We start from the raw sequence: 14,810 nt of genomic DNA on the forward strand, positions 1-14,810 counted from the left end.
TATTAGCTTTACTCCTAGTATATAGGAGTAATGATCATGAAGTAAGACCAGGACGTGGGAATGTAAGTTATGAGTAGACATCTTTGAAAATGACAAGACGTTTTGGAAACAGAGTCATAAATGATTATGACGTCAATCAATAGTCTCGGAACTATAAAACGAAATCTTATTATAACAAGAAACGCCTATTTCTCTTGTTTTTCGAAACAGGCATTTATTGGGGGCAATTTGTTAGCTGAAGATTTCGTTTGGGAAGAATGTCCTTCGAAGGTCTGAAATTTGAAGGAGATGGTTACTGATGACCATCTTTGAAGATAGAAAATGGCTACTGATGGCCATGCTTTGAGAATGATGTTTAAGTTGGAGCAAAGATAGTGAGCGCCGAAGCTAAATTCGAGAAGAATGGTCTTTGAGACTTAGACGTTTTTGCGAAATATACAAAGTACTGAAGCTTGGTGTGTTTTCGTGGCATTCTCGATTTTAAATTACGTTGCCACGCGTCGAAAGAAGATTCAGGCGGGATGATTTGAATTTCGAAGTAGTTTATGTAACCGCACGAAGACAGATGGCGTCCCTGGATTTTCTGCTGGCAACGTGGCATTAGATTAGTGTAGGACCGTTAGGGTCGAAACTAGTATAAATAAGGGTCTTAATGTTAGGATTCCGTGTGTTCATTTTGTACAAATCACTCACATATTACTCAAGTATCAAGTGTTAAGAGAAAGAGTTCGCTGAGAAATGTACGTATGACACCAACACCATTTTAAATACATGTGTATTTTCCTTTATTCAAGTATCTTTCGATATTATTGCGTTTCATTTACTTTCTGTCGTTTACATTCCTGCACTCTTTATTTTCATGTCATTTATCTTCGAAGCATTTAACTTTTCTGCACTTTAAGATTCTCGCACTTTTACAGTTTTGTCTTATATATTTTATCTTTAATTCACCTTACACTGGTGTTATATTTACGTGTATAACAAGGTGATTGCTAATCTTTATTTCTCTGTTCAAGTATTTCTTATTTCGAGACATATCAATCATAGACATAATTTGAACTATCATGAATAACAACATTTTTGACTATGTCCTAGGATCAATCTAGTCGATCCCGCGAGTAACCAAATCATATTTATTATAGTTTGGAAGACTAGCGGTTGTTTACCGGAAACCACCGTAAACAGAGGGTCGCATATTAAAGGCATAGAAGGGGTCACAACACAGCGGGTATAACACCTGGTTTTTACATGCAACCCGACCATAATCGATACTTAAATATTCCATTCATGGCTTGATAATAAAGACGCAGGAAAGCAAACTTGCAAGAAAGTCAATAGGTTGAGAACAAATATTTTGTCAAACTTGCAAATCACAAAACTTCTACAAGCACTCCCTGACAAAATATTTTAGCTAAAAGGTTTAATCGAGCCCTTTTAGAATGAGTTAGATGCATATTGGTTAGGTGTTTTGGGATGAGGTGGTTTTGACAGCAGTATATCTGAGAAATATATGTTCTTCGACTACCTTGGGGATGAAGACACCAAAAGAATTCTGATCGGGACATCCACCTAATTTTGATAGACTTAGAGTATTTGGTTGTGTTTCTTATACTCATATTAGGCAAGACAAGGTCGAACCAATAGCTCTGAGATGCATGTTAATGGGGTACCCTGAAGGAGTCAAAGCTTATTGGTTATGGTGCTTAGAGCCAAGTCACAAAAGGTGTATCACATTTCGTGATGTAGTTTTCAATGAAGCAAAAATGACGTTCAAGAAAATTGATGATTTTAATTGAAATGTAAAAATATATGAAGAAGAGATGGAACAGGAAGAGATTCATGTTGAAGTGGAGCATAGTGATGCTGAATTGCATATCCCAAATGAAGTCGAAGAAGAAGCTCGAGTTGCTGATGAAGAAAATGAGGAAACTGTGTGATGACTACCTATTGACAAAAGACAGGTCGAGAAGAGACATTAAGTCACCTCAGAGACTTGGTTGTATGGATCTTATAACTTTTGCCTTAATCTCTGCAAGTGAGGTCTTTGATGAAGAATCTAGAGACTACAAGGAAGTTGCGAGGATTCAAAATAAGACTGAATGGCTGAAGGCCATGAAGGAAGAGATGAAATATCTTCATGATAATAACACTAGGGAATTGATTTAGAAACCTACAGGGGTCAGGTTAGAAAGCTGTAAGTGGATTTTCAAGGTTAAGAAAGGAATCGAATGATTGATGCTGAAGAGATAAAAGGAAAAATTGGTTCCTAGGGGGTTCACTCAGAAAGAAGAATTCAACTTCAATGATGTGTTCTCACTTATTTTGAAGCACAAATCCATTTGAATATTCCTTTCCACGGTGGCAAAGTTTGACCTAAAAATTGAAGGGTTTGTAGTGGATCCTGTTGTGATGATAGAAAAGTAAAAATCGAAGGATTTGTTGACTCCGAATATGCGGGTTGTATGGATTCCAGAAAATTTATTTCTCGATGTGTTCACTATGTTTCTAATAACCAAGTTACACAATGTTTAAGTAAAGCAACACAAAAGTGTTGAAAGCAAGATATAAACAAAAGCTCATTACTAAAATACAAAATTATACAAAGATTTTCTCAAGAGAGTTTTTGCAACGCTTTGGTGTAGTTTTGTAGAACTGATTCGTTGATTTCGAATTATTCCAATGGCTTCATTTATAGATAAGGATAGATCCATTAAAGGGTAAAATAGGAAATACAAAGTTCAACTATAAAGTCCCCAACGGTCATGGTGAGAATGGTAGATAACAATTGCATATAGGATTGTCCTTATGCCACCCTATAAGAGTAGAGGTCACAATTTACGTTAGTACTTTTATGCTCACCATCACACGCAAGCCGTTCTTGATCTTTAAAGTCTTCAGAGGCTTTTTATGTAAGTTGATTGAAGCATGTTGTAGAAGTATCAGAACTTGAGTCTTCAAAACCTAAGTCTTTGAGTCTTCAGAACCTGTTCAGCAGAATTTTGTCTTTAGAATCTTAAGCACTTGGTCTTCAGAAGAGATGTCTTCATATCTTCAGAACTTGTTCAGTAGAACCTCGTCTTCAGTATCTTCAGAGCATGGGACACAGAAGAAAAACTTTAGAAGGCCTCCAAAGCTTCCTTGCAAATTCAAGATCAGAAGCTCTTAACACTCCTTAGAACCGTTGCAGGAAGTGGCATTCCATAATATTGACTTCCATTGTAACACAGCACAATTATTCTTCCAGAGTGTTGAGTTTAGAACCTGATGGCGTCACACGCCTTCTTAGCAGAGTCGGAACCTACAAGGCAAAAGCCACACACTAGAAAGAAATTGTTAGTGCATACAATTGTTCTTTAAGATAACATGTAAAGTTATCATCAAAACTTTAGGCCAGATGAAGAACCAATCTTGTTCTTACATTTTCTCTCTAAACTAAGTCTGTCAAGTTCTAATGAAAATTCTCCCCAATTATAGGTTTATCTCATAATTTTATACTTAAGTTAAATCTTCTCAAAATAACACACTTAGCCCAAACTTACATGATTCCTAGTCCTCCCTCCCCAATTTCTGTTTTTACATTTTGTACTCTGTACATGTAAACAAACCTGTTAACCATAAGCTTAGAAATATGGAGATTGTTGAACGGCTTTGATAGCGCACTGATCCCCGTGGATACAGTAAACCCGAAATATTTCCAATCTTTAGCTTGCTCCTTTACTACTTCAACAAAGGGGTTGAAGGAAGTCTTGAGAGGCATCAAAAGACAAGGCTTGTATACCCTTGAGGTTGAGGTTTTAAGTGGTTCACCAGACGTGGCATCCAAAAAACCTATGTCGAAGACTGAGTTATGTTACAAGATACTTGGCCATGTCAATAAAAGAGGCATGGTCGAATTGTCGAAACAACATCTGCTATGTGGTGTCAAGGTCGAAAAGTTGAAGTTTTGTGAATCATGTGTATTTGGTAAATTTTGTAGGGTGAAGTTTAACAAAGGTAAACAAAGAACACATGGATCCCTTGATTATATCCATGTTGATCTTTGGGGCCTGCAAGGTGTCCTTCACATTCAGGTGCAAGGTATTTTTTATCCATAGATGATGATTAATCCATAAAAGTTATTGGTATTCATTCAGAAAGCTAAGGATAAAACTTTTGAAAATTTCAAAAGTTGGAAGACTCTGGTCGAAAATCAAACTTGCAAGAAACTCAAGAGGTTGAGAATAGACAATGGTCTTGAATTTTGCAATGAGGTGTTCGACAACTATTGTGTTGTGTCTAGTATTGTAAGTCACAAACTACTGTAGGTACTCCCCCAAAAAATGGTATAGCTGAAAGGTTTAATCGAACCATTTTGGAAAGAGTTAGATGGATATTGGTTAGGTGTTTTTGGATGAGGTTGTTTCGACAACAGCGTATCTGATAAATAGATGTCCTTCGACTGTCTCAGGGATGAAGGCACCTGAAGAAGTCTGATCGGGACATCCACCTAATCCAAACAGACTTAGAGTATTTGGTTGTGTCGCCTATGCTCAGATTAGGCAAGACATGGTCGAACCTAGAGCTATAAGATGCATGTTCATGGGGGTACCCTGAAGGAGTCAAAGCTTATAGGGTGTGGTGCCTAGAGCCAGGTCACGGAAGGTGTATCACAAGTCGTGATGTAGTTTTCAATAAGGAAAAATGACGTTCAAGAAAATTGATGATGTTGGTTAAAATGTAGAAATTTCTGAAGAAGAGTTGGAAGAAGTAGAGATCCATGTAGAGGTGGAGCATAGTGATACTGAATTGAATATCTCAGATGAAGTCGAAGAAGAAGCCCAAGTTATTGATGAAGAAACTAAGGAAACTGTTTGATGACTACCTGCTGGTAAGAGACAGGTCAAGAAGAGACGTTAAGTCACCTCATAGACTTGGCTATATAGATATTATAACTTTTGCCTTAATCTCTACGAGTGAGGTCTTTCATGAAGAACCTAGAAACTGCAAGGAAGTTGTGAGGAGTCGAAATAAGACTGAATGGATGAATGCCATGATTGATGAGATGAAATATCTTCATGATAATAACAATTGGGAGATGATTTAGAGACCTGCAGGGTTCAGGTTAGACAAATGTAAATGGATTTTCAAGGTTAAGGAAGGAATCGAATGAGTGATGTTAAAGAGATATAAGGCAAGATTGGTTGCTATGAGGTTCACTAAGAAAGAAAAAGCTGACTTTAATGATGTGTTCTCACCTGTTGTGAAGCGCAAATCCATTCAAATACTACTTTCCATGGAGGAAAAGTTTGACCTAAAAGTCGAAGGGTTTGTAGTGGATCTTGTGGTGATGATAGAAAAGTAGAAATCAAAGGATTTGTCGACTCTGATTATGCGGGTTGTAAGAATTCTAGAAATTCTATTTTTGGATGTCTTCACTATGTTTGGCATAACAATCAGTTGGATAGTGAAGCTTTAGAAGGTTGTTGCCTTATCAACCACTAAAGCAAAATATATTTCTCTCACTAAATCTGTGAAAGAAGTATCGTGGCTTGAAGGTTTTGCTAAGGAGCTAAAACTTCAAGATCGATTTATCACTATTAAATGTGATTGACAAAGTGTCATACATTTGTCGAAGAATTCATTCTATCATGAGCGAAACATGAACATTGATGTGAGATTGCATTTCGTCAGAGAAATAATTGAGTGTAGAGAAGTCCAAGTGGTGAAGGTTTCGACTGAAGATAATGATGCTAATATGATTGATCGGTCACCATTTCTAGTAAGTTTCCGCACCTTTTTCCGACCAAAAGTCATAATCTTGGTAATACTAAGGGGCATTGTTATAGGTTTTATTATTAGTTTCTTAATTTGTCGGTTATTTAAGTTTTGCATGCTAAGTGTGTTTTAAGTTTTATAAAAGTGCCATTTTATGCGTTGGTTGTTAGTTTGTTGTTGTCCAGGTTGAACCAGGAATGAGATAGGAACTTAGGACACTCCGAGGCGGAAAAAAGAAGCTGAAAGAGCCAAATAGAAGGTTCACACGGGCACCAGTGTGCTTGCACACGGGCCGTGTCAAAAGAGGGCTGGAAAGATGTTTTTGAGAGCTAGGCAGAGGTTTCACACGGGCACCCGTGTTCCTGCACACGGTCCGTGTGAAAAGCTGAGCAGAAAGTGATTTTTGGGCTAAGAAGCAGTTGACCAACACGGGCACCCGTGTTCCTGCACACGGTCCGTGTTGGTAGGCGCGGGCAGATTTCCAACTTTTGATATTTTGAAAGCCTTGAGCTCATTAAGGGTATTTTGGACCTTTCGGATACGAGGGATGACTGCCAACACTACTAAAACCTAACAGGCCAAAGGAACCAGGCATCTTGGATCATTGAGCATAGAGAATTACAGAGAAAGAAGAGTCAAGGGTTTTGGAAGAGATCTTCAAGGACAGCATGTTTTGGCATTGCCTGCACCTGATTCTGTTTCTATTGCAAATCGTGCTAACTGGCTATATGTAGCTACAGGTGAGTTTATGGGTGAAAGCCCTCCACATGACCATAATTTTGCAGGTGATGACATGGAAGATGACCTCCCCGCCCAGGATCGCCCTGTCCCGCCCCCTAGACAGTTTTTCCAGCACACTGTTGGATCATCTTCCATGACTCAGGATCAATGGGGGTGGGTGCAAACGGAGATTGGCGCTCTCCGCACCGAGCAAAAACGACAGGGTGTTGAGTTGTTCAGGCAAGGAGCTGTGGTGGATGATGTCCAGGAGATGATGCGACGCCTCATGTTGCAATTTCCTCAGGATCCTCCTCCTCCACCGCCTTATCAGTGAGATTGGTAATCTCCGTCACACTGGAATTAAAACATTGAGACAATGTTTAGTTCAAGTGTGGGGGAGGATCTATTTTGCTTTGCTTTCTGTTTTTTTTTTTTTTTTGAATTCATAGTTTAGTTTGTTTAATTTGAATTTTTTTTCTTTTGTCTTCCTGTTTTTATGTTTATTTCGAGTTTGCAGTGCTGCCATTGTGTTACCAGGTTGGATACAAGTCGGAGGGTGGCGAATGACTAGATAGTGGTTGAACAACACATCTCACACTTGATTTCTACAGGCACCACGGAAGTTGACACAATCAAAGAAAAGAAGGTTGGACGCAATGAGGAAAACACTGAACCAAGAGAGAGTATGGTGAACTTTGGAGGAAAGGAAATTGCAGAACACTTAGAGCACTGTGAAGCATGCAAGCTTAACCTACCCGGTGAGATGTCAGAACCAAATTTATAACATCCTTATGAGAGCTCAGTCAGGTATGGCACTATTCACTTTGATTTTGCGTATTTTCTCATAACACAAGCACACTATGAAAGCACACACTGAGGCAAGTTTTTTTCTCCGTAACCCTGAGCCTTTCTAACCATCCCGTATGCATGTTATCCATCGTTAACCCCTTTTGAGCCATAACAGTTGTTTTGTTCATTGTGTTAGTCTGTTTATCACCCGTTATCTCATTGTTCATGTCATCGCTCGGCATTCATGATTAATCACTTGTAAGACACTAAAAGGATCTAAGTGTGGGGTTGTGAACCATTGAAAAGGGAGGCAAGAAGAGAAAAAAAAAAGAATATCTAAAAAAAAAAGAGAGAAAAAGATGAAGATGATCTTGTGAAAACAACAAAAAGAGGTTTAAATTTCAAAGCAGAATAAGATATTTGCACCGGTCCACTTTTAATCTGAAAAAGGTTCAAACCCCATTCTTATGATTCAGATCAAAATGAGTAGAGTAGTGAATCATATGTAATGCCGAGCACCTAAACCATTTGTTACCCCGTTCTTTGTTTACCCACCAAACCAAAGCCACGTTACATCCCTAAGACCTCATAAAGTGTGTGTAATCTCTGTGTGTAGTGATTTGAGAATTTATTCAAAGTTGAAAGTAATATGCATGCCTTGATACTATGAGTGTAGACACTTTAACCCGGAGAGATTTTGTGAGAGTGTGAAAAGCTTGCAGGTGAAAAGCGTGTTCGAAAGTGGGAATGCCGTTGATAGTCTGAAGAAGGAAACCTTACACTCGATTGCTAAGTGTAGGAATCTTGCGAAAAACCTGGTTGTGTTGTGGAGAAAAGAGTTTCGTCGGTGACCTTTGTTTTGACTCGATACATCACTTGAGGACAAGCAATGAGATAAGTGTGGGGTTGTGATCGGTCACCATTTCTAGTAAGTTTCCGCACCTTTTTCCGACCAAAAGTCATAATCTTGGTAATACTAAGGGGCATTGTTATAGGTTTTATTATTAGTTTCTTAATTTGTCGGTTATTTAAGTTTTGCATGCTAAGTGTGTTTTAAGTTTTATAAAAGTGCCATTTTATGCGTTGGTTGTTAGTTTGTTGTTGTCCAGGTTGAACCAGGAATGAGATAGGAACTTAGGACACTCCGAGGCGGAAAAAAGAAGCTGAAAGAGCCAAATAGAAGGTTCACACGGGCACCAGTGTGCTTGCACACGGGCCGTGTCAAAAGAGGGCTGGAAAGATGTTTTTGAGAGCTAGGCAGAGGTTTCACACGGGCACCCGTGTTCCTGCACACGGTCCGTGTGAAAAGCTGAGCAGAAAGTGATTTTTGGGCTAAGAAGCAGTTGACCAACACGGGCACCCGTGTTCCTGCACACGGTCCGTGTTGGTAGGCGCGGGCAGATTTCCAACTTTTGATATTTTGAAAGCCTTGAGCTCATTAAGGGTATTTTGGACCTTTCGGATACGAGGGATGACTGCCAACACTACTAAAACCTAACAGGCCAGAGGAACCAGGCATCTTGGATCATTGAGCATAGAGAATTACAGAGAAAGAAGAGTCAAGGGTTTTGGAAGAGATCTTCAAGGACAGCATGTTTTGGCATTGCCTGCACCTGATTCTGTTTCTATTGCAAATCGTGCTAACTGGCTATATGTAGCTACAGGTGAGTTTATGGGTGAAAGCCCTCCACATGACCATAATTTTGCAGGTGATGACATGGAAGATGACCTCCCCGCCCAGGATCGCCCTGTCCCGCCCCCTAGACAGTTTTTCCAGCACACTGTTGGATCATCTTCCATGACTCAGGATCAATGGGGGTGGGTGCAAACGGAGATTGGCGCTCTCCGCACCGAGCAAACACGACAGGGTGTTGAGTTGTTCAGGCAAGGAGCTGTGGTGGATGATGTCCAGGAGATGATGCGACGCCTCATGTTGCAATTTCCTCAGGATCCTCCTCCTCCACCGCCTTATCAGTGAGATTGGTAATCTCCGTCACACTGGAATTAAAACATTGAGACAATGTTTAGTTCAAGTGTGGGGGAGGATCTATTTTGCTTTGCTTTCTGTTTTTTTTTTTTTTTGAATTCATAGTTTAGTTTGTTTAATTTGAATTTTTTTTCTTTTGTCTTCCTGTTTTTATGTTTATTTCGAGTTTGCAGTGCTGCCATTGTGTTACCAGGTTGGATACAAGTCGGAGGGTGGCGAATGACTAGATAGTGGTTGAACAACACATCTCACACTTGATCTCTACAGGCACCACGGAAGTTGACACAATCAAAGAAAAGAAGGTTGGACGCAATGAGGAAAACACTGAACCAAGAGAGAGTATGGTGAACTTTGGAGGAAAGGAAATTGCAGAACACTTAGAGCACTGTGAAGCATGCAAGCTTAACCTACCCGGTGAGATGTCAGAACCAAATTTATAACATCCTTATGAGAGCTCAGTCAGGTATGGCACTATTCACTTTGATTTTGCGTATTTTCTCATAACACAAGCACACTATGAAAGCACACACTGAGGCAAGTTTTTTTCTCCGTAACCCTGAGCCTTTCTAACCATCCCGTATGCATGTTATCCATCGTTAACCCCTTTTGAGCCATAACAGTTGTTTTGTTCATTGTGTTAGTCTGTTTATCACCCGTTATCTCATTGTTCATGTCATCGCTCGGCATTCATGATTAATCACTTGTAAGACACTAAAAGGATCTAAGTGTGGGGTTGTGAACCATTGAAAAGGGAGGCAAGAAGAGAAAAAAAAAAGAATATCTAAAAAAAAAAGAGAGAAAAAGATGAAGATGATCTTGTGAAAACAACAAAAAGAGGTTTAAATTTCAAAGCAGAATAAGATATTTGCACCGGTCCACTTTTAATCTGAAAAAGGTTCAAACCCCATTCTTATGATTCAGATCAAAATGAGTAGAGTAGTGAATCATATGTAATGCCGAGCACCTAAACCATTTGTTACCCCGTTCTTTGTTTACCCACCAAACCAAAGCCACGTTACATCCCTAAGACCTCATAAAGTGTGTGTAATCTCTGTGTGTAGTGATTTGAGAATTTATTCAAAGTTGAAAGTAATATGCATGCCTTGATACTATGAGTGTAGACACTTTAACCCGGAGAGATTTTGTGAGAGTGTGAAAAGCTTGCAGGTGAAAAGCGTGTTCGAAAGTGGGAATGCCGTTGATAGTCTGAAGAAGGAAACCTTACACTCGATTGCTAAGTGTAGGAATCTTGCGAAAAACCTGGTTGTGTTGTGGAGAAAAGAGTTTCGTCGGTGACCTTTGTTTTGACTCGATACATCACTTGAGGACAAGCAATGAGATAAGTGTGGGGTTGTGATCGGTCACCATTTCTAGTAAGTTTCCGCACCTTTTTCCGACCAAAAGTCATAATCTTGGTAATACTAAGGGGCATTGTTATAGGTTTTATTATTAGTTTCTTAATTTGTCGGTTATTTAAGTTTTGCATGCTAAGTGTGTTTTAAGTTTTATAAAAGTGCCATTTTATGCGTTGGTTGTTAGTTTGTTGTTGTCCAGGTTGAACCAGGAATGAGATAGGAACTTAGGACACTCCGAGGCGGAAAAAAGAAGCTGAAAGAGCCAAATAGAAGGTTCACACGGGCACCAGTGTGCTTGCACACGGGCCGTGTCAAAAGAGGGCTGGAAAGATGTTTTTGAGAGCTAGGCAGAGGTTTCACACGGGCACCCGTGTTCCTGCACACGGTCCGTGTGAAAAGCTGAGCAGAAAGTGATTTTTGGGCTAAGAAGCAGTTGACCAACACGGGCACCCGTGTTCCTGCACACGGTCCGTGTTGGTAGGCGCGGGCAGATTTCCAACTTTTGATATTTTGAAAGCCTTGAGCTCATTAAGGGTATTTTGGACCTTTCGGATACGAGGGATGACTGCCAACACTACTAAAACCTAACAGGCCAGAGGAACCAGGCATCTTGGATCATTGAGCATAGAGAATTACAGAGAAAGAAGAGTCAAGGGTTTTGGAAGAGATCTTCAAGAGCACTCGCGATTGGAGATCATATCAACCGATAATTTCTTGTAATGACTTCAATTACTCTTGTTATTTTCTTAAACACTATGAGTAGCTAAACTATTTTATGCTAGGGTGATGTCCCTAAATCTTTTCATGTAATGACTTGTTAAAACCGTTGCGATGAATTTGATGTTTTTATAATTTGAGTTTATGATTCAAAGATTTTCATGCTTCATCATATTGGAAAATATTTTGTTGATCTATGATTAGGGTTAGGCGTGACACACCACTCTAATGCGTTTTGAATCACAACATTACCGGTAAATCACTTAGGAATAAGGATTTCACCATAGTGATCATTCATTCTAGATTACAATGCGTAATGCCTTAATACTAAAATCAATTATTGAGGAATTGAAATTGACTTTTAAGTGTTAATAAGTTTTTCACTAAGGAATTAGGGAAAACTATTTTATGGAATTGATACTCAATTATAGTCACATCTTTTCTTGAACAACGGTGTTCTCAAGGAGTTACATAAGATTTATACATCAACCTTAGCATGCCTTCTCATTTGTGAACCAAATCATCATTTACTTATCGTTTTTAATTATAAACAGTTAGTAGTTTTATCAAGCAAAACAAAAACCAATCATAGCTTTTTGTTCAATTGAAATTTAGTCCTGGCTTATATTTTATCCGCAGTCCTTGTGATCGATACTTGGATTCAACTCCATTTTAATAACTACATCGGTAACAAAAGTAGTACACTTGCTATTTTCCGATCAAGTTTTTGGCGCCGTTGCCGGGGACTGCCAAACTTTAAGTTAATTGGAATTTTGTTGCTCTGCGACCAAAATTTTATTTTTATCTGTTAATTTGAATTTCGTTGCAGTCTTGTATCTGTTCTAACTGTTGTCTAACTGTTTATGCGAGGTCAGACCTCAGCTAAATTTTCCTTTGACACAGAACCAGAAAGAGCTCTGCACGAGAGACGCCGAAAGGCAAGAATTGAAAGACTGGCAGCACCAAGTGCAAGTCTCAGTGTTCCACATCAGGAAAGCGACGACGAAGTGTCTGTGCATTCGGAGCACAGCGACTCTGACTTTGACAGGGAGGTAGTTCAGGAACCAGTTAACATGGCTGGAAATCAACCTCCTGCGGAGAGATTGTTAGGGGACTATGGAAGGGCAAATGCTCACCCCAACCGGATGACTATTGTTAATCAACCCGTGAATGTGGCACATTTTCAATTGCATCCATCCACCATTCGCCAGCTAGAGAGCAAGCCGTTCTCCGGAAGAATAAACGAGGATGCAAATAAGCATCTTCAGAGATTTCTCACTACGACAACTTCATTGAAGATCGAAGGTCATTCAGAGGAGGACAAGAGACTTGTTATGTTTCCGTTTACACTTACTGATGACGCAGAGGAGTGGTTTTACTCACTTCCGGCTGCAAGTATCACGACATGGCAAGAGATGGAAACGGCATTCCTCAATGAATATTTTCCTGCGTCGGTGTTCATCCGAAAAAGATACGACATTGTAAATTTCAAACAAAAAGAGGGGGAATCATTGGGGGATGCATACAAGAGGTTCAAAAGGTGTTTGACTGCATGTCCTACTCATAACATGGACGCTACCGAGCAAATGCAGAATTTCGTGAATGGGTTGCGACTTAAGACAAAGCAGCTTATTGATACCGCTGCTGGTGGTTCAACAAATTTTGCTACAGCCACAGTTATGAAAAGAATCATAGAGGCAATTGCTGCTAATGAGCATCTTGAGTTGTATGATCGTACCATGAGCCAACCGGAGGGCAAAATTGATTTGAAGTTGCCAGAACAGGTTGTAAAGATGGAGGATCAGATTGCTGCAGAGGTAGAGAGAAGGTTAAAAAAGATGAATATTGGAACTCAGACAGTAGCACAGGTGGAACCAGTTAAAGCGGTTCTTTGTGAAATATGTGGTGGACCGCACTTTGCTATACATTGTGTGGCAACGCAAGAACAGGTTGAGCAGATTCATATGTTGAGGCAGAATAATCCTTATGCCAACACATATAATCTGGGGTGGAAAAATCATCCGAACTTCTCATGGAAAGACCAGCAAGGAAACGTCCAGAAGCCGGTTCAAGGACAACAATTATATCAACCTCAGACTCAACAATACCAACCACAGGGACAACAATATCGTCCACAACAACAACCATACCAGCAACCTCAACAACAATACCAACCACAGGGTCCAAGAAAGGCGGATTGGGAAATTGCCATTGAAAAGATGGCCGCTCAAAGCTCCCAATTCCAAGAAGAGACACGTAGCAATTTAAGGAACACCGGAGCCTCAATCAAGAACCTTGAAGTACAAATGAGTCAAATTGCTCAACACCTTGCAAATCCGCAAGCACCAGGAGCCCTCCCAAGCGCAACTGTTACTAATCCTAAAGACAATCAAAAAATCAATGCCGTCACTACACGGAGAGGGAAACCATGTGAAGTGGTGGAAAAGGATTCGGAGAGTGAGGATCAATTGCTTGAGGTGGAGCTGGACATAAGAGAGAATGAGCAAGTGGAAGAAGAAGTGGTAACACCAGCACCGGTTACGAAAGAAAAAGTGTTAACCCCAACACCAGAAGTTAAGCTGCCTTACCCTCAAAGAAACAAGAAAAAGGGGCAGCAAGAAAAGAATTTTGAGAAGTTCCTGGAATTATTCAAAAAGCTGGAGCTGAATATTCCGTTGTTGGAAGCACTTGAGCAAATGCCCACCTATGCCAAATTCATGAAGGACATCATCGCTAAAAAGCGAACCATTGCAGACCATCCCATTATTCTAACAGAAACTTGTAGTGCTATTTTGCAGGGCCTGAAGATTCCAGTGAAAAAGAAGGATAGAGGAGCAGTAACTATCCCTTGCACTATTGGAGATAGATCTTTCAAGAGAGCTCTAATTGATCTGGGGGCAAGTATCAGTCTCATGCCTCTATCCATCTACAAAAAGTTGGGAATTGGTGCAATCCAAGACACTCGGATGACTCTCCAATTTGCAGATCATTCGGTCAAGCGACCTTACGGAGTAGTCCAAGACGTCCTTGTGAAAGTTGATAAGTTTGTGTTTCCGGTAGATTTTGTAATTCTTGAAATGCCAGAAGATGAAGAGATGCCGATAATTCTGGGACGACCATTCTTGGAAACAGGGAGAGTCATGATAGATATGGATGGGGGCACTCTGACTTTGAAGGTTTATGATGAAGAGTTAAAAATCAATGTTCATAATACCATGAAGCATAAAGAGGATATTGGCACTAGTAGCAATATACAAGTGCTCCAACAAGTGGTAGAAAGTGATCATGTGGAGAGTGTATCGCAATTACCTCTCGAAAGAGTTTTGAGCATGTCAATTTTTGGAGATAATGAAGAAGCCAATGATAATGACTTGGAGGTGGTATCAATGTTGGAAACTCAACCTATCTTTAAAGGTTCTCGAACACATAGGTGGGAAGATCTAAGGCAACCAATAGCATTGGGTTGCAATGAAGAAAAGCCGAAAAGT

The sequence above is a fragment of the Vicia villosa genome, unplaced genomic scaffold, assembly GCF_029867415.1.
Source record: "Vicia villosa cultivar HV-30 ecotype Madison, WI unplaced genomic scaffold, Vvil1.0 ctg.001306F_1_1, whole genome shotgun sequence".
In the NCBI taxonomy this organism is placed as follows: domain Eukaryota; kingdom Viridiplantae; phylum Streptophyta; class Magnoliopsida; order Fabales; family Fabaceae; genus Vicia; species Vicia villosa.